At 46.8% G+C, this 24,168-nt stretch overlaps 1 pseudogene; it reads right to left on the reverse strand.

The window, feature by feature from the left end:
• The window catches only part of LOC130021280 (uncharacterized), a 108,060-nt pseudogene extending 96,287 nt beyond the window's left edge, over positions 1–11,773 (reverse strand).
• Positions 11,774–24,168: the final 12,395 nt, after the last annotated feature.

Genomic DNA, 24,168 nt, shown 5'->3' on the forward strand with positions numbered 1-24,168 from the left:
GCAATTCTGGGCCCCCCTCTTCCCTAGACCCCAATGCCCAGGTGGCATAAGTTGCTGACAAATAGTCTCACTATGTACAGTCTCATTCAGATGTGGTAACAGACAAACAATACAAAAGAATGAGCAACAGTTTCGAAAGTTGTAGACCAGTGTTCTTCAACCAGTCCACAGATAGATGCTGGTCCACAGTATGCATAGAAAGATTGAAAACCACTGGCCCACTGCTTCGGGTTATCAGTGCTGGAATGTAGGACACATGCCACCTGCAGCTGTAAGAATGGTTGGAGAACACTGTCCTCAACTGTAGGAGCCAAACAAGGGTCACCGGTGGGAAGGGAGTGAGTCCATTGGGCCTCAGGGCATCACTGAATGGTGAAGGATGGAAAACAGACTTTAGGAGACAAACATTAACATAGAATTTGAATGTCTGAAAACTCTACATATACCATTATAAAATAGTGCTAATTTATTTTTATTTATCTATTTATTTTGCTTTTTGAATCATACCCAGCAATGCACAGGGGTCACTCCTGGCTCATGCACTCAGGAATTAGTCCCAGCAGCGCTTGGGGGACAATTGGTATGCTGGGAATCGAACCCGAGTCAGCCACGTGTAAGGCAAACGCCCTACCTGCTGTGCTATCATTCTAGCCCGCCAAATAGTGCTACTTTAATAAAATAAAACACATGTATAGTATATTTCAAATACAGTATACAGGGCAAGAGAGAGAAATCACAGAAAGTTGAGCCACGTACCTTCCATGCGGCCAACCCCAGTTTGGTCTCTGGCACTTCATATGTTTCCCCAAGCACTGCCTGGGGTCACTTCTGAGTACACAGCCAGGAGTCATCCCTGAGCATTGCCACATCTCCCCCTCCACCCCATCCCTCCCTGCCTAACAATATACATATGTATTATACACAAAATTATGAATACACTATAGAGTAATAACTACAGATATGGAGATGTAGAGGCGGGGCAGGAGATGGGACAGCTGTGGACACAGGTCCGGGGAATGAGGGGCCGGAGAGAATGGGGCAGCGTTGTGCAACCTGAACTGTGCCAGGCCGCCCTGAGGGGCAGAGTGAGGCTCACCGAGCCTGCAGTGGGATCCCTTACCAGATGGAGCCATATCCTGCCCTGGGTTCCCACCCTCTCCAGAATGCTCCAGGACACAAGCACACCCTCCTGGGCTTTCTTCCTTCCCAGAGGATGTGGATCCCGGGTGTGGTGGGTCAGCAGGGCTGACGCACATCTTTTGGCCGAAGATCATCAACGTTTCACACTCCATGACTCAAACTGTGATCTGCTTAGATAATGTGGGGGTGTTTCCTTTGACTGGGACCCTCCTCTCTCCCCACCCCTCCACCCCCTCTTCCTTGGGATGGCTCCAGCAGGAGAAAAGAGCTAGTCCTAGAGGGGAGAGGAGAGAGGGTGGCATTGTCCTTGGAAGCATTCATATAACCACAGGGCCCTTGTTATATGCCCCGAAGTGTTGCCCAGAGGAAATGGAAGCATTTGACATGGCAGCCGGCCATCCTGTTGAGCTGCAGAGGGGAGAGGTCCCTTGGCAACGCCTTATGTGCTGCCCAGCTGCCCCAGAGGGACCCCTGCGCTCACTCATTTCCTGCTGCTGGCCTGGCAGGGGGCTAGCAGCCTCTTCAGGAGCTGCCTTCTGCCAAAGCACAGCCTGCCCCCAAAGACTGTCCAATATAGCTTGCAAAGCCTGGTCCCCACAGACTCAGTTGGCGCAGCCTGCAGGGAAGTTCTGGTGCTTGAGTTACTGGGTAAACTTAGTTCTCTACTATCCCCACAGCAGAGTTTTTCTTCTAGCCTCGGTCCTGGCTGCACCTCTCACTCCCCAATAGGAGCTGTTGCAAAGTGTGCCCCCAAAAGCTTTCATGCGGGGCTGGAGTGATAGCACAGCAAGTATGGCATTTGCCTTGCATGAAGCCAACCTGGGCTCAATTCCCAGCATCCCATATATTCCCCCCAGCACCGCCGAAGTAATTCCTGAGTGCAGAGCCAGGAGTAACCCCTGTGCATCACCAGTTGTGACCCAAAAAGCAAAAGAAAAAAAAAGCTTTCATGCAGGAGGCAAAACCCACAATAGACCTGGGTCTGATTCCCAGAATCACCTGACTCTGATCCTAAAACACCTCTGGTATGACCCTGGAGGCCAGAGAAGGTCACGGCCTCTGGGTCTTGTGTTGGCCTGCCCACCCTTCTGGCTGACCATCACTGCTAAGGCCCCTAGACATCCTGCACTCCCCTGGGGAACTTGCACACACCCAAATCAAACTTGTGTGGTGGCTTTAAAATTGAGGTTCAGATCCCGGAGGAAAAGAAAAAAGAAAAAACAGGTTCCAAAAAGAGCCGAGAGCACCGGGAAGTTCCAGATGGAGTAGGCGCCGCATCCCGCCTCCCCCAGATGGAACCCTGGTGACCAGAAGCCTCTACAAACACAGCTCGAGTATGCGGGAACGAGGACTTTTTCTCAAAACCGCGCGGCTGCTTACGCGGCCGCGCGACATCTCTCTATATACAAAGTGATCAATGAGAAGTAAACCACCCAATCTTTCTCCCTGAAAATCAGAGTTAAGTTTGGAGCATGGCCACAGCCCCAGAAACACAAGGACTTAATGCAGAAACCAGCAGCTTAGAGCAGAAAAGTGAACGGACGATGCGTTAACCCAGGCCATCATTTCTGCCCAGAGGGGAAAAGGGTGTTGCCCCATTCGCCCTCTCTTCTCTGGAAAGAAGGATGGCGGCCGCATGGGAGCCTTGTGGACAGCAGGTATGAGCCGGGGGTGTGGGGGCGACTAAAACCTCATGGGAAGGGGGGCGTTCCGGTCCGTCCTTCATGCCCTACCGAGGTCACCAGTTGCCCCCCACGAGCGGCTCTCCAGCACGGCCACAGCCCCAGAAGCACAAGGGCTTAATGCAGAACCCAGCAGCTTGGAGCAGAAAAGTGAAAGGACTATGCGTTAATCCAGGCAATCATTTCTGCCCAGAGGGGAAAGGGTGTTGCTCCCTTCCGCCCTCCTCCCTCTGGAAAGAAAGATGGCGGCCACATGGGAGCCTTGTGGACAGCAGGTATGAGCCGGGGGTGTGGGGGCGACTAAAACCTCATGGGAAGAGGGGCGTTCTGGTCCGTCCTTCACGCCCTACCGAGGTCACCAGTTGCCCCCCACGAGCGGCTCCCCAGCACGGCCACAGTCCCAGAAGCACAAGGACTTAATGCAGAACCCAGCAGCTTGGAGCAGAAAAGTGAAAGGACCATGCGTTAATCCAGGCCATCAAGTCTGCCGGAGGGGAAAGGGTGTTGCCCCATTCGCCCTCTCTTCTCTGGAAAGAAGGATGGCGGCCGCATGGGAGCCTTGTGGACAGCAGGTATGAGCCGGGGGTGTGGGGGCGACTAAAACCTCATGGGAAGGGGGGCGTTCCAGTCCGTCCTTCACGCCCTACCGAGGTCACCAGTCACCCCTCACGAGCGGCTCTCCAGCACGGCCACGGCCCCAGAAGCACAAGGACTTAATGCAGAACCCAGCAGCTTGGAGCAGAAAAGTGAACGAACTATGCGTTGATCCAGCCCATCAAGTCTGCTGGAGGGGAAAGGGTGTTGCCCCATTCGCCCTCTCCTCTCTGGAAAGAAAGATGGCGGCCACATGGGAGCCTTGTGGACAGCAGGTATGAGCCGGGAGTGTGGGGGCGACTAAAACCTCATGGGAAGGGGGCGTTCCGGTCCGTCCTTCACGCCCTACCGAGGTCACCAGTTGCCCCCCACGAACGGCTCTCCAGCATGGCCACAGCCCCAGAAGCACAAGGGCTTAATGCAGAACCCAGCAGCTTGGAGCAGAAAAGTGAAAGGACTATGCGTTAATCCAGGCAATCATTTCTGCCCAGAGGGGAAAGGGTGTTGCTCCCTTCCGCCCTCCTCCCTCTGGAAAGAAAGATGGCGGCCACATGGGGGCCTTGTGGACAGCAGATATGAGCCGGGGGTGTGGGGGCGACTAAAACCTCATGGGAAGGGGGGCGTTCTGGTCCGTCCTTCACGCCCTACCGAGGTCACCAGTTGCCCCCCACGAGCGGCTCTCCAGCACAGCCACGGCCCCAGAAGCACAAGGACTTAATGCAGAACCCAGCAGCTTGGAGCAGAAAAGTGAACGGACTCTGCATTGATCCAGCCCATCAAGTCTGCCGGAGGGGAAAGGGTGTTGCCCCATTCGCCCTCTCCTCTCTGGAAAGAAAGATGGCGGCCACATGGGAGCCTTGTGGACAGCAGGTATGAGCCGGGAGTGTGGGGGCGACTAAAACCTCATGGGAAGGGGGGCGTTTCGGTCCGCCCTTCACGCCCTACCGAGGCCACCAGTTGCCCCCACGAGCGGCTCTCCAGCACGGCCACAGCCCCAGAAGCACAATGACCTAATGCAGAACCCAGCAGCTTGGAGCAGAAAAGTGAAAGGACTATGCGTTGATCCAGGCAATCATTTCTGCCCAGAGGGGAAAGGGTGTTGCTCCCTTCCGCCCTCCTCCCTCTGGAAAGAAAGATGGCGGCCACATGGGAGCCTTGTGGACAGCAGGTATGAGCCGGGGGTGTGGGGGCGACTAAAACCTCATGGGAAGGGGGGCGTTCTGGTCCGTCCTTCACGCCCTACCGAGGTCACCATTTGCCCCCCACGAGCGGCTCTCCAGCACAGCCACGGCCCCAGAAGCACAAGGACTTAATGCAGAACCCAGCAGCTTGGAGCAGAAAAGTGAACGGACTCTGCATTGATCCAGGCCATCAAGTCTGCCGGAGGGGAAAGGGTGTTGCCCCATTCGCCCTCTCCTCTTTGGAAAGAAAGATGGCGGCCACATGGGAGCCTTGTGGACAGCAGGTATGAGCCGGGAGTGTGGGGGCGACTAAAACCTCATGGGAAGGGGGGCGTTTCGGTCCGCCCTTCACGCCCTACCGAGGCCACCGGTTGCCCCCCGCGAGCGGCTCTCCAGCACGGCCAGGACTCCAGAACACAGAAACCAATTTCTTAACTATCTGACTTTCAGTAGAAATACTTCCAGGGTCAATAGGTAAAAGAGCAGAAATCCAAAACCAACATTTAATTCTTGAACCCAGCCGTAGAAAGCAAATCACTTCACAATGCTTTTTCAGCATGTCTGATTTGGGGGGGGGGGGGTAAACTCTAAATAATAGTGGTGAATCTTTTATTGAAACAATGAATCTAATCAAAGCAGATAGAGTGTTAACTAGAATTCATCTGCTTCACAGGGACGGGGAGGGGTGGGGGGTGGGGTTTTATTGGGGTTCTTCATGGTAAAAAATAAGTATTGGTAAAGGGAAATGTGTTTGATATTTGCATGACTGAGACATAAACCTGAAAGCTTTGTAACCTTTCCCACAGTGATTCAATAAATAAATTAAAAAAAAAAAATTGAGGTTCAGAACCTTTCTTGTACTCATCCTACACTAGTGTGGTTGCCCAGAGATTTGCTAAATCCTCTTTGCAGCCAGGCTGGACTCAAGCAAGGATGATGGAATGTGCTATGAGCAGCCCCAGAAGGAACTTTCTCTGCTTCTGGGTCCACAAGGCTTTGGCAGGGGTGATGCAGGGGTTGGCACACTCATGCACAGTTATTAATATGCCAGTTATTTCTGGATAATCTGACAGTGGGCTGTGTTTTGATGTCATTCCTATTCCTTCATGCTTAAACATCTTTCCCTAGGATGACCTGGAGCCTTTAGAAAGCAGCATCCTGAATTCCCATCTCATCAACAGAGCTCCAGAGTCCAACTAGCTCTGAAGCAACGTCCCCGCCGAGGTCTAAGAGCCACTCCTGCAACTTCAAAGCTTCACACCTTCCTCATAGTCCTAGCCCCTTGCCCACTCCTCAGGTCCTTGCTCTCTCCACCTTTGCTTCTGCATCCCTGAGAGCCTGGGTACACCACTGTCCTCTCAGCCGGCTTCTCCACTTATAAAACAACATCATTAACAAGTCTCTATTTCTAAGCACTAGTTCAACGCACAAATTCCTCTTTAACAGTATGGTTGTTCAGCTTCTGCATGACCTGCTCCCGGGGACTTCACTATCTCCTAACTTCTCGGTCAATAGCCAGATGGTTTCACTTTGAGAAAATTCTTTCTGGAGTTGGAGAGATAGCACAGGGCTTAAAGCACCTGCCCTGCATGCAGCCCATCCAAGTTCAAGACATATGGTCTGCCAAGTTCTGCCACCTTTCACTCCTGAGCACAGTCAGAAATAATCCCCTGAGCACTGCCAGGTATGGCCACAGCCCAACCTCTGCTGCCCCCCTCACCCCCCTCCAAAAAAGACAGAGTCTTACTCATAACTAGATGAATATTTACTCTTTTGTATTTGATATCACATGACTAAGTTAGCACACTTAAATTTTGTTTTATATTTTAAAAACTTCAAATATCTTCCCCTTCTTCCACTAATTGTTGCACATTATGGTTCTCTGCTCAGGCTCAACTTTCCTAGTCCTCTTTTTATGAAAGTTTTGCATTTCCTGATATTCTGGTTATCTCCAGTAAACATCCAGCTTCCTCTTTAAACATAGATCCTAGAATGGAACCCAATAGTCAAGCTGCTATTTAGATGATAATTCCATTCACACACTTAAAATAGTATACATCTTACAGCCACTTGATATACCCACATCTCTTCACGCACATGATATTGCTATGTAACTACATGCAACACAATGAATTTTCTTAGATTGAAGGTTTGAGTGGATTAGCATGCACCTGATTGCAGCAATAAAAGACCCAATTATGAGTGGCTTAATATAGAAAAAAGATATCTCACAAAATATTTCTGTTCTTATTTTGTGACTTTTATCTTATTTTGTAAGCTGACAGTTCAGCTTTTGGGGAATGGGGGTTGGGTTTGGGCCACACCTAACAGTGATCAGACCTTAGCCCCGATTCTGTACTTCAGGGTCACTCCTAGTAGAGCTCAAGGAATGATACACGGAGCTGTGATTAAACTCATGTTGGGCACATGTTAAAGCATGTGCCGTCCCCTCTGGACTGTCTTTTCCACCCGGGATTCAGCTTTGATAAGGGCTCATCACAGAGACTGGCTCTGGCCTGCTTGATGGTGCCATCTGGCTGGATGTTTCTAAGCAGCGTGTTCTGGCATAATTCTGCTAAAAGCAATAGAGAAAGCCTTCCTGTTTTTCCTCTTTTGATCAGGTGACAAAATTCTACCCTAAGTGACTTCTTCACATTTCTTTTTGACCTTAACACCTCATTTGCCAGACACTGGCCTCCTGTAGAGAATTCCGATTATATACTTAACTGAGACTCTTCGGGGCATACATAGTCTCCTCTCCTCCCCCTGCCCCCCAAGCCCCCACTCCCAACTTCCAGGTGGAGGATGGGCTTTCCCCTTGAACATGCTTCCAAAAAAGGTTGCGTATGGGTAGGATTGCATACGGGTAAATACTTAAAATATCCGCATTAGCTTTTTAGGATACAAAGTCATTTAAAAAATTAACATAGGGGGAAATAGCTCTGCACTGCACTGTAGCACTGTCCTCCCATTGTTCATCAATTTGCTCGAGCAGGTACCAGTAACGTCTCCATTGTGAGATTTGTTGTTACTGTTTTTGGCATATCGAATACGCCATGGAGAGCTTGCCAGGCTCTGCTGTGTGGGTGGGATACTCTCAGTAGCTTGCTGGGCTCTCCAAGAGAGAAGATGGAATCAAACCGGATCATCTGCGTGCAAGGCAAACGCCCTATCTGCTATGCTATCGCTCCAGCCCAACTTTATAAAAATCAAATAAAATTCAAAACTAAAATATATATATCAGAAAGATTAAAAATTTCCATTAAATGATTCAACTGAAAGGCTTTATCTAAATAAATTGATTTTGACAGAAATTAAGTAAAAAAATATAAACACAAACAATTTACCTTTTCAACGGAATGACAATCTGGAACATAGAAATAACTGTGCTTTGAAAATTAAATATGAAAAACAGGTCCAACACTCAAAATCTTAAAAGCTAAACTTAATGCTTAAAACAGACTATCATCTTTAATATTTAAAAAAAAACCCTCTAAAAAACCATAAAACAAAACTTCTACATGGAGAGAAAGTCACTCATAAGACAAAGACAAATCAAAACATATTTGCAATCATATCTTGGACAGTGGTGGCTAATGATACAGTTCCGAGAAATTAAGAAGTAGGACTAGACATTTAGTAATAAAAATTAGAGCAATACACAGAAAACAAAATCCAAGGAACCCGTAAGCACATACTCAACATCGTTCATACTGACAATGCAAATTAAGATATCTAATATATATCGAATATATATCACATACTGCCAAATTACAGAAGGGCTAACCATCATTCTGTTTACCAGGACCTGTGGAAACTACCTTCACACACTGCTGAGACAGGTGAATAGTAAAACCCTTGGATAGGATCATATATAGGGGAAAATATAGGGGTAAAAAACAAAGGACAGGGATCAAGGTGCATGCTTTACATGCCACTGACCCTGGTTCAATCCCCCGCACCTTATGGTCCCCCAAGACTTGCCAGGTACAACCCCGAGAGCCCCCAAACACTGCTTGGATGACCCAAGTAATTTCTGGCACTACAGGATGCAAGAGGCACTGCATCCTTGGACCCCTGCGTTGAAACACCAGCTCAGTTGACCAAGAGTCACTAGGAGGGACTGTCAGGTCTCCTAAGTAAAGGACGCCTCTTTCAAAGTAATACCAGTAATGCAACCTAATAATCTTTCCAATGACCAGTTCTAACGTTCTACTTAAATAAAAGGGAGACACTCTAGTCCAAGAAACAATTAGAACTTTTATTCCTTAAAACATTCTGTAAAATTAAAATCTCTAGTGTTCTCAGTTGCGTTTTGGCATTCCAGAATAAAGAATGTTTCCCTTCCCCCAAGTGGCCATAACCATAATGGAAAAGTATTTCCTCTAAATTAAACCTACCAATCTTTTCTCCACTCTTCATCAGATGGTATTTGAAAACCTGCATCAGATTAGCCAATCTACAAATGTTCTCCAGCTTTTCTGCCCGGTGCCCACTGGGGGAGGGGTGGAGCTTAGACTCCCACTGCCCCTTCCCTTGCTTTCAAGTCCATCTCATTTCACAAAGTGAAATGCATTTACCAAAAATATTTTCACAATTATAGTGAATTTGAAAGATTATTTTCCTTCTCCAAATATCTTCTTCCCAGTCTGCTCTAAATCTATCCATGACTTCTTCATTATTCCTCATTATTCTCAAGTTCCTAAGACTATTCCTCTTCAGTATTAGAAGCCCAGAGCCACCCTAAGACTGCATGGATGGGGGCTGGAACGATAGCAGGGCATTTGCCTTGCACGCGGCTGACCCAGGTTTGATTCCCAGCATACCAATGGTCCCAAGAGCACCACTAGGAGTAATTCCTGAGTGCAGATCCAGGAGTAATCCCTGTTCATCGCCAAGTGTGACCCAAAAAGCAGGAAAAAAAAAAGATTGCATGGATGTCTCCAGAAACAGCTCTGGAATTGGGGATGTCTCCAAAAGACTTGAAGACTCTTCTTTTCCTGTGAAAAACTGGTCCCAAGGTCACACTGACTTTCCTTTAGACATATTTTCCAAAGGAACATTTTCTCTTCACACTGCCTTGATTCAGTCTGAGCCAACTGCTGATAACAAGCTTGCTGCTCCACACTTGTCTCCCTCTTCCTGTAGAGTCTATTCCGTGGGTGCCGGGAGTCAAGCACTGGGTCTTTCCTTTATGCCTGTGATGTCTCCTCTTCTAGATTTGACCCACTGATCTCACCAAAAGGAAAAAGAAAATATCTTTGAATATCGCTTCTGCCTTGCTATGAATTCAGCATCTGTCTTAACAAAGTGTAGAAACTGCTGCGAAGCACGTTCTGTAAATGTCAGGCCATCTCTGTGACTCATATTTGCTGCCAGCATTGCAGACAATTTCACACTACATTTGCAGCGAAGCCTCTCAGATTCAGGAACAAAGGGGGCTGCTTTTCCTGCAGATTTCCTCTCCATTTTGCCGAAGTGCGTCTTGTGGTAATGGCTAGAAAATGAATCTTCAAGGAATTGAAAAACGTAGATGACCACAATTGCAGGTGCCCGTGAGGCTAGCCTGTGGCCTCTCATGCTGCCCTTCATGAATGTTTTCTCTGCTGGAGTTGCCTGTCTGCCCAGATACTGAACTCAAATCTCCTCTCTAGCTCCCTCTCTGGGCTCTCACATTCCTGTGCTCTCAGCCTCAAAAGACCCTGCAACCTGGCTCATAATGCTCCCAAGAGATAGCAGGTCCTAGTCCCTGAAACTGTTCAAAGATAGATGATAGATAGATATAATGATATATTTTCAATAAATTAAGGATATTGAAGTGGGATTATTGATTTGATTATCTGTCTGGAACTTCATTACAATTTCCTTTTTTTTTTTTTTTTTTTTGCTTTTTGGATCACAACCGGCAATGCTCAGAGGTTACTCCTGGCTCTGCACGCAGGAATCACTCCTGGTGGTGCTCAGGGGACCATATGGGATGCTGAGAATCAAACCCGGGTGGGCCGCGTTCAAGGCAAACGTCCTACCTGCTGTGTTATCGCAACAGCCCCACAATTATCCTTTAAAGGAAGAGAACAAACATAGGTGAAAGGATTCTTGTGGTAGCACTGCAACAGTACATTGTAATACTGACTTCAATGGTGTTTTAAAGTATGAATCACAATAAAGATACATCGGTCACGGTCACGGTCCTGGTCCCGGTCTTCCCGTTGTTCATCGATTTGCTCGAGCGGGCCCAGTAACGTCTCCATCATGAGACTTGTTACTGTGTTTGGCATATCGAATACATCACGGGGAGCTTGCCAGGCTCTGCCATGCGGGCGAGATACTCTCGGTAGCTTGCCGGGCTCTCCGAGAGGGGCGGAAGAATCGAACTTGGGTCGGCCATGTAGGCTGCTTGTAAGGCAAACGCCCTACCGCTGTGCTATCGCTCCAGTCCAAAGATACATCATTAAGAATTAAATATTTTTTTAAAAAAAACAAGGAAGACAAACATCAATTTCACTATTTTCACATCAAAGAGGAGGTAATTTGACCACAGGGTCAAGTACTTGAGTGATTTGGCCACAAGCCAAGAAGTGTTGAATCTTCTACCCAAAGCGGGAAGAGGCAATGAGCAGGTTTCCATCTAGAACTTCCACAAGAAAGGCCCTGCAAACACCTCGTTTCAGTCAAATAGAAATAAATTTAGGTTTCTGACCTCCAGAACAGTGAAGAATACATTTCTTTTGTTTGAGCCACTAAGTTTTTATTTATATGGTAAGGAATCCCAGGAAACTACTCCAGACCCAAATGAAGTCTCTGAGTCCTGTCATTTTCTCTCCCGAGCAGATGGTTAATGTTTCCCCCACCCCCCATCCTCTGAGTTGCTTAATATTCATTTTAACAGTTATTATCATAAAAAGGTATTTTTCCCACAATTATTTTTCATGCTCTTCAATGACCAGCCCACAACCTTCCTTCCTTCCTTCCTTCCTTCCTTCCTTCCTTCCTTCCTTCCTTCCTTCCTTCCTTTCTTTCTTTCCTTCTTCCTTTCTTTCCTTCTTTCTTTTTTTCTTTCTTTGTTTCACTGCTTTACCAGGGAGAGCTGTAAGACTGGATAGTTTCCACTGCATCTGTGGCTTGCACAGTGAACATACCTGGATAGTTTCCACTGCATCTGAAGGCTACCACCATCATGACACTTGAATAATTCCTGCTGCATCTATAGACTACCACTATGATCACACCTGGAAGCAAACCGTCCTTGTCACAGCTTTAGGGGAAACTGTTGGCATTAAAGCCTATGTGACAAGAACCTGCTGTGATCTGCCTGGAAAATGAGGGGAAGTGGGGAGAGAGAGAAACAGAGAGAGAGAGAGAGAGAGAGAGAGAGAGAGAGAGAGAGAGAGAGGAGAGAAATGCTACTTCTGCTCTATCACCCATTGAATTTTTGACTTATAATTACTACTTTACTTCTTTTTAATGATCTTTTTTCCTTCTCCTCTTCCTCCCTTCCTTCCTTCTTTCCTTCCTTCCTTCCTTCCTTCCTTCCTTTCTCTTTTTCCTTTCTTCCTCGCTTTCTTTTCCTGTTCCTTCTTTTCTTTCTTTGTTTCAGAATCAGCACAGCTCCCTGTTTATCCCCCATCAACTTAGCCATGTTCCTGCCTTCCTAGAGTGCTTGTGTGAGGATCCTATTGGGCCCTGGAAGCCCTTATGTCCCCAAGGCATCTTTCTCAAAGCTGATCCTTCAGTACAATAGGTGACACTAGGTGCCAGCAGCCTGCAGTGTTTTTAATTCCTCTATTCCCTGCATCTGGCTAGAGCAATAACACAGCAGGTAGGGAGTTTGCCTTGCAAGCAGCCGACCTGGTTGGCCCAAGTTCGATTCCTCCACCTCTCTTGGAAAGCCTGGCAAGCTACCGAGAGTATCTTGCCTGCACGGCAAAGCCTGGCAAGCTACCCGTGACGTATTTGATATGCCAAACACAGTAACAACAAGTCTCACAATGGAGGCATTACTGGGCCCGCTCAAGCAAATCAATGAACAACAGGACAGTGCGACAGACAGTGCTATTCCCTGTACCCTTTCCCCATAGAACTTATTTCAAAGGGACTTAAGGGGTCTGGTTCGAGGTAAAAGTCTTGCAGGCATGAGTCTGCAAGTTCAGTTTCTGGTGCTATCCACATACACTGAGCATGGTCCCAGCAGCTCTGCTCTTTGGATTCCAGTGGACCACCAGGAAAGTGTGCAACCCCCAGTGAGCACTGCAACCAGAATGCGTATGAGCACCACGGCCAAGAGTGAGAGTCCAGGCCAGCACAACAACCAAGGGTTGATCTTTGGACTCTAAAACAACAACAAGGAAGAAAAGAAAGGGGGGGAAAACCAAATTCATATATATATTTAGTTTAATGCTGGGGCTGGAGCTATGGTACATTGAGTGGGGTGTTCAGCATCCCATATGGTCCCTTGAGCACTGCCAGTAGTGATTCCTGAGTGCAGAGCCAAGAATACCCCCCCCCCCCAGCATTGCTGGGTGTGCCCCAAAACAAAACAAGACAAAACAAAAATGTAATTTAGTGTTTTTGCAGTGCTTGAGAGACTCAAGGGCCATTCTATACTATTCATCCAACTCAGCCCAGTGGTTCAATACTCAGCCCCAGTCAGTTACAGGGGATAAGGCAGATGCCTTGCAATGCAGCAGACCCTGGCTTATTCTTCGGAGCTAAATGTGGTCCCCAGGAGACCATCAGGAGTCACTACTGAGCAGAGCACCAGGGAGAGAGAGTTCCTGATCTCTGCCCTCCTCCTCCCGCCACCACCAATTCTTAGGCCCACCGTCACTGTTGAGACCCAGTGGTGCCCATTGACCATGGGACTGAAGAGCCACCAGCACATCTGCTGGGCCTTTGAACTATCTCCCCAATGCAAAAGAATTTTTTAAAAAATAAACTTAAACTACAAGCTCACAAACAGTGAGAAGAGATGGGGGAGGTGAGCAGTGGGAGAAAAGCTTCCGGCGCCTCTTCTCTCTCCCTCGCCTTCTTCCTGGGCTGTTGCTCCTGTCGAACCTGCCCATGGAGCCTCTGAGGATACTTCCCTCTTTCCCCCAAAGGACAATTAAAATGGGGTTGTGCAGTCAGGAAACTTTTTCTGAAGGTTTGATGCAACCTGAGAAGGGGGTTATTACATCAGAGCCTTAAATGGCACAACTTAGAGCTGAATAGTGGCCCCGCCTTAGAGTAAGGGCATCCCGGCCCCCAGAGGGGACTTCTGCACCCTCAGCTCTCCCAGGTCCTGGTGCTCCTCTTCTTTCCCTCCAGCAATTTTTTAAATACTAATTCTAAATTATATTTGCACCCCAGTATTCATAGCAACAACATTCATAACAGCCCAAACATGGAATAAACTTAAATGAATAATGAGAAGATGCAGAGGTCATGGTAGGGGCCAAAACAATACAGTACAGCAGTTGGGGGTTTTCCTTGCATGTGGCTGACTTACGTTTAGTCCCCAGAACCCCATATTATCCCCTAAATCCTACCATGAGTGATTGCTGAGCGCAGATCCAGGAGTAAACGCTAAATACTGCCAGGTGTGCCCCATCCCCCCCAAAATCTAAAACAATTAAAAAGAAAGAAACCTTGGTATATGTATTCAATGAAATACTACTAGGCCATTAAAAAGGATAAAACCATGTCACTTGGGACAAAATGACGATACCTGAGGTGACTGTGCTAAGTGAAATAAGGAAGCAAGAGGCAATTATCGGATGGCTTCACTCTTATGTGGAAGGCAATTGCCTTACCCACTATATTGTTGCCTTCGTCCCTAATATTCAAGCCCTCCAGCAATTTTAAGGAGCATTTCTTTCTGGCTGCTCTGTCAAGAGATTGAGCAAGTTCTGCCTAAGACTGGACACCCTTGGGCTTGGAGCTTTTCTAACTTTTTTTAAAAATAATGTAGGAGTGCTGCTATTTGTTTAGCCATTGATTAAGCTGATTGAATTGGGCATGAACTCCACATTACTTTTTTACTTTATTTTATCACTGTGAGAAAGAGTTACAAAGCTTTCATGTTTGAGGTTCAGCCATACAATGATGAAACACCCATCCCTCTCCCAGTGCACATTTTCTACCACCAATGTCCCAAGTATCACCCACCCTCACAGTCCTTACCCTGCCTCTATGGCAGACAATTTCCCCAATATTCTCTCTCTAATTTGGGGCATTAATTTTGCTCGAATTTTCCCACCACCATTCAAGCCTCCCTACCAGGGGCAAACACTAGATAATATATTTTCCATAGCTCATTTTGAATATCACAAGAACTCATGCAGGCGCAACTGTAAATATAAATTTCTAGATTGTAAATGGTTGGGTTCCAGAGACATCTTTGTATGACACTAAACCATTTTGGGATTCAGTTGGGAGTCTCCGGGTCAGGGCTGTTGGTGTGCTAAGATGGCATTCAGAGGCAATTGTGGGCTTGACAGTCAGTTTTCTGGGCAGGTGGTGACCCGGGGAGGGACAGCCCAGGTCCTCTGCCACCATGCAGCCTGGAGATTTAATCCTGAACCTGCATACCTGAGCCTTGCTTTGAAAGGAGCTTTGCTAACCTATGACGAGCCACTCTTTGCCAAACAAGCCCTGAGGTCCAGGACTCTGTTTGAAATTCTAATTCTGTCTTTTCTTCCCAGTCCTATGCAAATTCTAAATCTTATGCACCTCTCACCCTTCCCCAGCCCTCACCTCAAAGAGTCAGGCCGGAAGTACTCTGCACTTTCCAGCATCAGTCATTGGTTCATGAGAGGCTGCACCAGCAGACGACTTTGGGACTCTGGTTTGGCTTTCCCAGGAGATAATGGCCCCCATGATAGGGCTCCCTTTTCATGGGAGCGGGCTGCTTTCCTAAGAGGGTTAATCAGCGTCAAAGGAAATGAGCTCATGCCAGGCTAAACCCCCACAGCCTCAGATTCTCCTGGTTTTGAGTCATCTGGGAAGCAGAGGAGCAGGGAAGGTGCACTGGTTTCCTCCGGCTGCCGAGGCTAAGCGCAGGCCAGGTGACTTCAGGCAGCAGACATCTGCTTCTCCAGTTCCTGAGGTCACTGCCTGAAACAAAAAGGTCAACAGAGCTGATCTCTTTGAGTTTCTCAGAGTCAGAATCTGCTCCCTGGCTCTTTCCAGGCCCTGGGCTGTCTGAGGCAGACCTCAGTCAGCCCGGCCTGGCAGATGCCTTGCTCCACCCTCTGCGCCCACCTCAACCCTGCCTGCATGAGGCTGTGTCCCTCCAATTTTCTTCTTAAATTACACTGCTCATATTGGTTTTAGGGCCTACCCCAATCCAGTGAGACCTCATCTGAACTGATAGCTTATCTCCAAAGAGATCCTTTTCCCATTTTGAGAAAAAGAGCTCATGCTTATTTCAGGGGAGATTCTGGTCAACCCAAAACAGTAGGGTAAATGACTTAGTCATGTCTTGGGACTCTGTCTTTGTTTCCACTTGCTGGTTTTTATCTTGAATATGCACTTAAAAAGCAACATAGCTGGGTTGAGAGAAAGTATAGAAGTTAAGGCATTTGCCTATCGTATGGCTATGGCTGCAACCTGATGCATCAGTATGGTCCCCCAGCACTGCCAGGAACGATTCCTGAGTGCCCAGTCAGGAGTAAACCCTGGCACCGCACTGCTGGGTGTGCCCTCACCTGTACATAACAAAAGAATGCACAATGATTTAGACTCCAGGCTCAACCACAGCTTCTGAGTATGTAAGTTAGTCTTAATAGTACCTCTGTCTCTGTCTGTCTGTCTCTGTATCCTAGTCTCTGTCTCTCTGTCTCTGTCTCTGTCTCTGTCTCTGTCTCTGTCTGTCTGTCTATCTCTATCTGTCTGTCTGTCTCTCTCTCTCTCCTCACCTATATACAATACAACAGGAATAAAAATCGTCCTCAAAGACTTTTTTTTAAAGGTCATATGCACTATGAAAGTAGACTATAGACCGAACATGATGGTCACTTAATTCCTCTATTGCAAACCACAACACCCAAAAGGAGAGAGAGAGCAAAAGGGAATGCCCTGCCACAGAGGTGAGTTGGTGGGAGGGATGCTGGGACCATTGGTGGTGGAAAATGGGCACTGGTAGAGGAATGGGTACTCAATCATTGTATGACTGAAAAGCAAGCACAAAATTTTGTAACTGTTTCTATAACTGTACCTCACAGTATTTTATTAGCTATGATTTTATTAGTTATTTTATTAGTTATTCACTAATAAAAATTTTTAAAAATTTAAAATTTGTTTAAATCAAATGCTAATCAAATGCTACAGCTGCCTATATTTTCTTTTTATTTTTGGGAGAGAGGAGCCACACCCATGATGCTCAGGCATTACTCCTAGCTCTGTGCTCAGGGATCAGTCTTAGAGGTGCTTGGAGGACCATATGAGGTGCTAAGCTTCAAACTATAGTCATGGATGCAGCCACATGCAAAGCAAGTGCTAGCTTCTGTGCCAACTATCTCTCCAATCTCATGTCTATATTTTCTGATCCAAGACTCAATGCCAGTGCTCTTTACCCAAAATAGTACATTCTGTGGCTGAACCTGTCAACTAGATAGCTGTAATTCAGAAGGTGATAGATAGTATGAGGGGTTGAGGCCCATCAGTGGTCACAAGACAACTGATGTTGGCCCTGGTTAACACCTACACTGGGATTTTAGTTTATTTATTTTGTGCATCCCAAGTGGTACTCAGGAGGTCCCAGAGGCCCTATCAGATTCTGGGTCGACAAGGGCAGTGGTTCAATGCAAGAGCCAAAGGATGAAGTGCTGATCAACCCTTGCAGTGCTGGGTACACCCCAGGTCACACCAACAGGGCTTCATCTGACAACTTCATCTAATGACTCTCAGGGTCCATGTGTTACTGGGAATTGACCTCGGCTCAGGTCACGCCATGCATGTACCCTCACTGTTGTACTGTCTCTTAGCTTCTACACTAGGATTTTAAAAGTGGTTTGGAAATTGCTGATAGAGCTTTGAAAACAGTTGGCTTCAAGTTGAACTCACTGTTCGTCTTGTCAAGGACTTCAAAGTTCTACTAAGGAGCACTGCTGAGTGCCTCCAGGCAGGGGAAGGCCACGTGTTTGTCCCTTTCCCAGCCTTTAGATCACAGAGTCAGACTCGAAATGTCAAGTGCAGGGCTAGGGATGTGGCACAGTGGCAGAGCACATGCCTGGCATGAGTAAGGCCCTGGTGTTGCAACCCACAGCACTGAAAAAGCAAGTGCAAATGATTTGAACGATCCTGTTGTCTTCTCGAGACTCCTCCAGGTTTGAAGACCACATACTTCCTGCCTTTCTCATCACTCATGGCCTATAAATAACCAAATTAGAAGTGAAAGAGGTCAGCAGTCAGCCCCAGTCTCTCGTTTAGTTGCTTTGTGGTCAGCCCTGACTAGACCAGGAGTCTGGGGTGTGTAAAGAAAGAGCAGTTGTGTGTTAGCTTAAGAATCCTTCCTGAATTCACGAACTCTGAAAACATGAAGTCCTCTGCTTTGGGACTGGAGCAATATTACAGTGGGTAGGGCACGTACCTTGTACCCAGCTCACCTGTATTCGAACTCTGGTCCCTCATATGATCCCCTGAGCCCACCATGAGTGATCCCTGAGCACAGAGTCAGAAGTGACTCCTCAGCACTGCTGGGTGTTGCCCCCAACCAACAAAAAACCCAAAGTCCTCCACTTTAACAATTTACATGCATTTTTCTCCATTTATAAAATAGGTATAATAGCCTGATTATTTAGGTATTTTTCCACTGGCTTCCAGTATAAATGTTTTAAGACCAGAGATTCTGGCCTATATAATTAAGATACTTTGAAATTTGTTGGAATTTTCTTTGACTTATATTTAAGTCAAAGTTAGGGTTTTGTGTGTGTTTACAAGGAATGTTCTTCAACTGTGGAGTGCAGAGGGCACAGGGCTCCATACATAACAAAGAGATCATCTTGTCTGATTCTGCTATCAGTTACTGAGAGAGGCAAATCAAATTCCCCTACTTTAAAAAACTGGCATAAAAGGTCAAAGAGATAGTGCAGAGAGATAGGTTTAAGGTGCTTGCCTTCATGTGGCCAACGAGGGTTCATTCTCTGAAATCCCATATAGTCCCTGGATCTATGCCAGGAGTAATTCCTGAGTACAGAACCAGGAACAAGCCCTGACCATTGCTGGGTTGACCCCCCAAACAAATAAAAGAGCTCAATGGGCTGATGCATGCCTTGCATACAGGAGGTCCTGGCCTGACCCCCAGTACCACCTGGTCCCCCAACCTGCTGGGAGCAACCGCTGAGCACAAAGCTCAGAATGGCCCCTGTAGAGCAAAACTCAAAATCAAACAGGGCCACACAGAGATGGAATCAAAAGTCCAGAAATAACCTCTTACAATATATAGTCAACTTATATTTGACAACAATATTTCCCCATATTCAATAGAGAAAATTGAAACCATGGTACTTTTCTTCAATAAATGGTACTGGGAATATTGGATATTCATACGCAAAAGAATAAGTCCAGATTCCAGTCTTACACCACTCAAAAAAATAAGCCAAAATGGCTTAAAAACTTAAACTATAAAATCCCTAGAAGATAGCTCCCTGGCGTGGGTGTTGCCAATCATTTTTGGATGCAACACCCAAAGTCCAAGCCCAAAAGCAAAAATCAAGTGGAACACGTCGAACTAAACAGCTTCTTCTTAGGCAAAGAAACCACCCACAAAAGGGAAAGTCACCTTTTAGAACTAAGAGAATGTTTTTCAACTACAAGCCTTCTAGGGGGATAATATGTAAGACTCACGAGAAACTCATACAACTCCATAGGTTCTGGAGATTTCTGGAAGGGAGACAGCACATCTCCTCCACCTCCTTTGCTGCCGCCAGCTGTCTGCTGGAGCAGGTCCTGGGTAGCTGGAGAGCAATGGTGTTGGCTTCGGGACCCTGCACTCAGCACCCTGCCTGGCTCCACCTCTTCCCAGTGGGCAGCCTTTGGACTCAGGGCGGGTAGCAGAACTGACAGGAAGAATTAAGCTGATTGCTTAAAAGGCTGGAGGAACTCAAGACAGGGCAACCTTTTCCCTCTGAGAGATTTGCATCCCACTGCCCTCCACTTCCAGGTCCACGGGAAGCCAGCTCCTATGAGTGTGCTCAGGAAAGACCACCAACAGTCACTTGCCTCCAGAGTGGTTACAGAGATCTTGATCCTGCACACCTCGCAGATAGCCCTCATTTTTCTACCCCAACTTCTTCTTTTTTCAAAAAATGTGTTTATTTATTTTTCTTTTTTGGGTCACACCCAGCAATGCTCAGGGATTACTCCTGGCTCTGCACCCAGGAATCACTCCTGGTGGTGCTTGGGGCACCATATGGGATGCTGGGGATTGAACCCAGGTTGGCCGTGTGCAAGGCAAATGCCCTACCCGCTGTACTATCACTGTACTGTCACTGGCCTCATCCTCCATCTTCTTAATCCACCATCCTTTTAGAGAGTTCAGTTAGGTGCGGTTTGTAAACCATGGGCTCCTTTAAATAAATTTTCAATGATGATTTTTATAAAATCAGCAGAAGAAATCACCTGGGCCCATGCCATTCACCTGCTGAAGTCAGCAAACATCACCCACGTGGCCTTGGATTTTCAGAGTTCCAGGACCTGATCCTAAAGGTAAACCCTCCCTGTCTAGGGACAGAGAGTGTCTCTGATCCCTGCAAAGAATTCGGCATGTTCAGGAAAACAAAAAACCAAAAACCAAAACCCAAGCATCTTCTGTTCACTAACCTTAAATGGCTATTTAGCATTTTTTAACATTATAAAGACTGGCAACTAACCACAGGAGTTAAAGTCCTCCCCTCAACTATTTGCCAGTTAAATCAAAAAATTTTTTATACCGGGAATTGAACCAGAGCCTCGTGGATGCAAAGCCCACACTCTATCCCTGAACAAATCTCCAGTCCCAATACAAAGGTATTGCGGGTTTGTTTTTTTGTTTTTGTTATTTCAGTTATTTTTCTGTCCTGTGATAGTCATTGTGGATATTCTTCTCTTTTTTTGCGGGGGGGTGGTCCACACACAGCAATGCACAGGGGATACTCCTGGCTTTGCACTTAGGAATTACTCCTGGTAGTGCTCAGGGGACCATATGGGATGCTGGGGATCGAACTCAGGTTGGCTGCATGCAAGGCAAATGGCCTACCCACTGTGCTATCACTCTAGTCCCAGTTGTAGATATTCTTAAAGTGGCATTTACTAACATCACTATCTAAAATAAACAGTAGACCCACATCCAGATTTTATGTAATGTACCAGCAAAACAGCACATAGATTTTTATATCACAGTTTTGGTCTTTTCTCCTTTTGATAACCATGTTTAAATCTAATTGTGGTCTGCTTTGTTATACTCTGGATTTGGCTTTTTGCATTTTAAATGACTTCTGAGTAAGGGTGCCTATGTTTCAGCAGGCTGCCAGGGATTCCCCACACAAATAAAGAACCTCTAGAGACCGCAGGCTGGTAAGGCCTCCTCTCAGTTTTCTGGTTTTCTGTCCATCGTGAGCAGGCCTTCCTTCCTTCTTCAGATCTGTGGTTCCTGTTTGTCCTCCTCTTAGTTGCCCCCTTTCTCTTCTCAGCTCCCCCAGCCCCACCCCAATCCCAGGCACATCCCTAAACTCCAGCTCTGATAACCCTTGCTAAAAGATCCACCAGAAGCAGAAGCATTGCTTAGTTAGCATGTAAACTGCAACCCCCTTCTAGGCCTGTGGGAATGCGCCGGTGCAGGACCCAAAATGTCTCCTAAAAGCAAAAAAAAAACATAAAGCAAAAGCACAAAGCTCTTTCTGCTGATGGACTCACAGGCAGTGGGTTCATTTAAGGGCAGCGGCCAGCTACTCCTCCATCTGCGCTGTGGTCAGTCCTGCACTAGGCTGGGAGCCTGGGTCTACTTAAGTCAACCACAGAGTTCTTCAGCGAGACGCACTCTTTAATTGCCGCATGGAAGCACTAACCTGGAATTAAGCACTTGGAGGAGGCCTTTCAATTAACTTTCAGTCTGAGTTTATGGGACCATTGATTTTGTAAATGACAGCCTACCAGATTTTAAAGAGTGAACATGCAAAAATATATTGCCTTTATGGGTCAAAGTGTTGCTGACTCATCCAAAACACAGTGTCACTGGCTTGAAGACCATTAACTCTTTAAAATGAAAGTCCTTGGATCTTGCTTTGCCCTTTGCCTCTCTTCTCCTCATCTAGCATCCTTTCCCTACAGCTTTCTCTTGCTCTCTCTCTTTAAGGTGGTGATTTGGGGACTTTCTTGAAATGGTGGCTTACACTGGTGGTTTTTCTCTGTTTCATAAGAGAAATTCATTTTCAGGGGAGATCTGGGTCTGGGCTTTGTGGACTGGGGACCAGGAATGATTTGCTGTAAAGTCAATGATGTGAAATGCAAGAAAGGCCATCATAAGATCTGGGAGCTGAGTCTACACGCCTGGGCTGTACATAGGACTGGAGACTCTTGCCCTAGTCCGTTTATGAGGGTGAGCCCTGGCTTTTTGGGATCCTGATGTGTTCCAGGGGGTGCTGTCCTTGACAGAACTGAGCTGATGCTGAAAGACCAGTGAGTCTGACATTTTCCTCTCCCTTCCCAGTATTAGATGAGAGCATGCAGGACACGCAAGCAATGCTGAGCTGAATCCACAAAGTGCAGTGTTGTTGGGTGAAGAGTGAGAAGGACGTGGACCAACCAGAGTACAGGGGTCTTGTTCTGCTCCCGTTTCTGTCCCCACAGCCTGGGAAGCACCAGAAAGTCTTTGTCTCATCTACAAGAAATTAGAAAGTGGGACTGGAGCTATAGCACAACGGATAGAGCGTTTGCCTTGCATGCAGCTGGCCTGGGTTTGATTCCTGGCTTCCCATATGGTCCCCCTAGTACCGCCAGGACTAATTCCTCAGTGCAGAGCCAGTAGTAACCACTGAGCGTCACTGGGTGTGACCCAAAAAGAAAAAAAAAGAGAGAGAGAAATTAGAGTGTCTAGTTAGTATGAGGCAGCAAAGAAGTAAAGGAGGGGGCACCAAAAGAAGCAGGAATTTTCTTGTTCAGGTGGAACTACATTATTATATTTTGAAAATTACAGTCTTCATGTCTGCTGAACTTATTTTAAAAGTCTCCAAGATTTGGTTTGGGGGGGGTGGGGCTGGGAGGGAAAGTGAGGGACCACCAAGCAGTGCTCAAGAGACTCATGGCCCCAGTGATGATTCTCAGTCAACTAGACCAGCATTAGAGCAGGGGCCTGTGGATGAGCCACTGCTTTTTTTTTTTTTTGGTCACACCCAGCAATGCTCAGGGGTTACTCCTGGCTTTGCACTCAGGAATTATTCCTGGCAGTGCTCAAGGGACCATGTGGGATGCTGGGAATCGAACCTGGGTCGGCCATGTGCAAGGCAAACGCCCTACCCACTGTGCTATCACTCTAGCCCTGAGCCGCTGCTTTTGACCACTGCAGGGCCGGGGGTGCCCTGAGCCACGTTGGTCATGCTGAGGGTCTCCAGGGCCACACTCAGTAGTGTTCCAGGGCCTCTGGGTCTGCATAGAGCAATGTGGTACTGGGATTGAGCATGTGCTACTAGCCAGGTGCCCTCTCTGTTGTACTATCTCCTGGACGCATCTCAAGACTTTTAAGTGATTCATTTAGAGCAACAAACTTTGTTGTTTTGTTTTGTTTGTATGTTCTGTTTTGGGAACACAGCCAGTGATACTCAGGAAGTATTCCTGGGTCCGCACTCAGGGATCATTTCTCACAGAGCTCATGCAACAGAGCTCATATAGTGTTGGGATTGAATTTGGGTCCACCACATGCAAGGTGATGTCCTGCCCATTGTACAATTTCTTCAGATCCTAGAGCAACAAACATTTTATGGCATACAAAGATTATGACAGATAATTTTTAAAAATGACCTCCTCAGCCCATAGAATGGAATTTACCATGACTTGTGCAGGCTAGCTAATGAAGTCCAAATCTAAGGTAAATCAGATTCAGGTTATTTAAATCCCAATCAACGTTAGGAACTTGGTCTATCTGGCAACAGGGAGTCACTGCGTGCTTTTTGAGCAATGTATGATTTGAAGTACTATTTTGGGGTATAAGATTGGCAGGAGTCGGCTGCTGGTAGTAGCTCAGTGGTAGATTGCTTACCTTGCATGTGTGCTGCCATGGGGCCCTTCCTAGGCACCAAAAAAAGCCAAAAGAAAAAAAATCAAATTGACAGCAGTGAACAAGCTGAACTGAAGGCCAAAGAAACCGCAATCAAAGCAGATATATTACATGGCAACTTTAGTTCTCCAAAAATAGAAGCTATTTCCTCTTACTGTTGCTGTTTTTGTTTTTGGCCACTTCTGACAGTGCTCAGGATCTACTCCTAGTTCTGTGCTCAGGGATCACTCCTGGTGGTGCTTGGGTTACTGTGCAGAAAATCAAACTGGATTGGCCGCATGCAAGGCAAGCACCTATCTTTGCACTGTTTTTCCAGTCCATCTTTGTTTATTTGTTTGTCTTG

Source organism: Sorex fumeus, unplaced genomic scaffold (genome assembly GCF_029834395.1).
Source record: "Sorex fumeus unplaced genomic scaffold, SorFum_2.1 ptg000015l, whole genome shotgun sequence".
Taxonomy (NCBI): Eukaryota; Metazoa; Chordata; class Mammalia; order Eulipotyphla; family Soricidae; genus Sorex; species Sorex fumeus.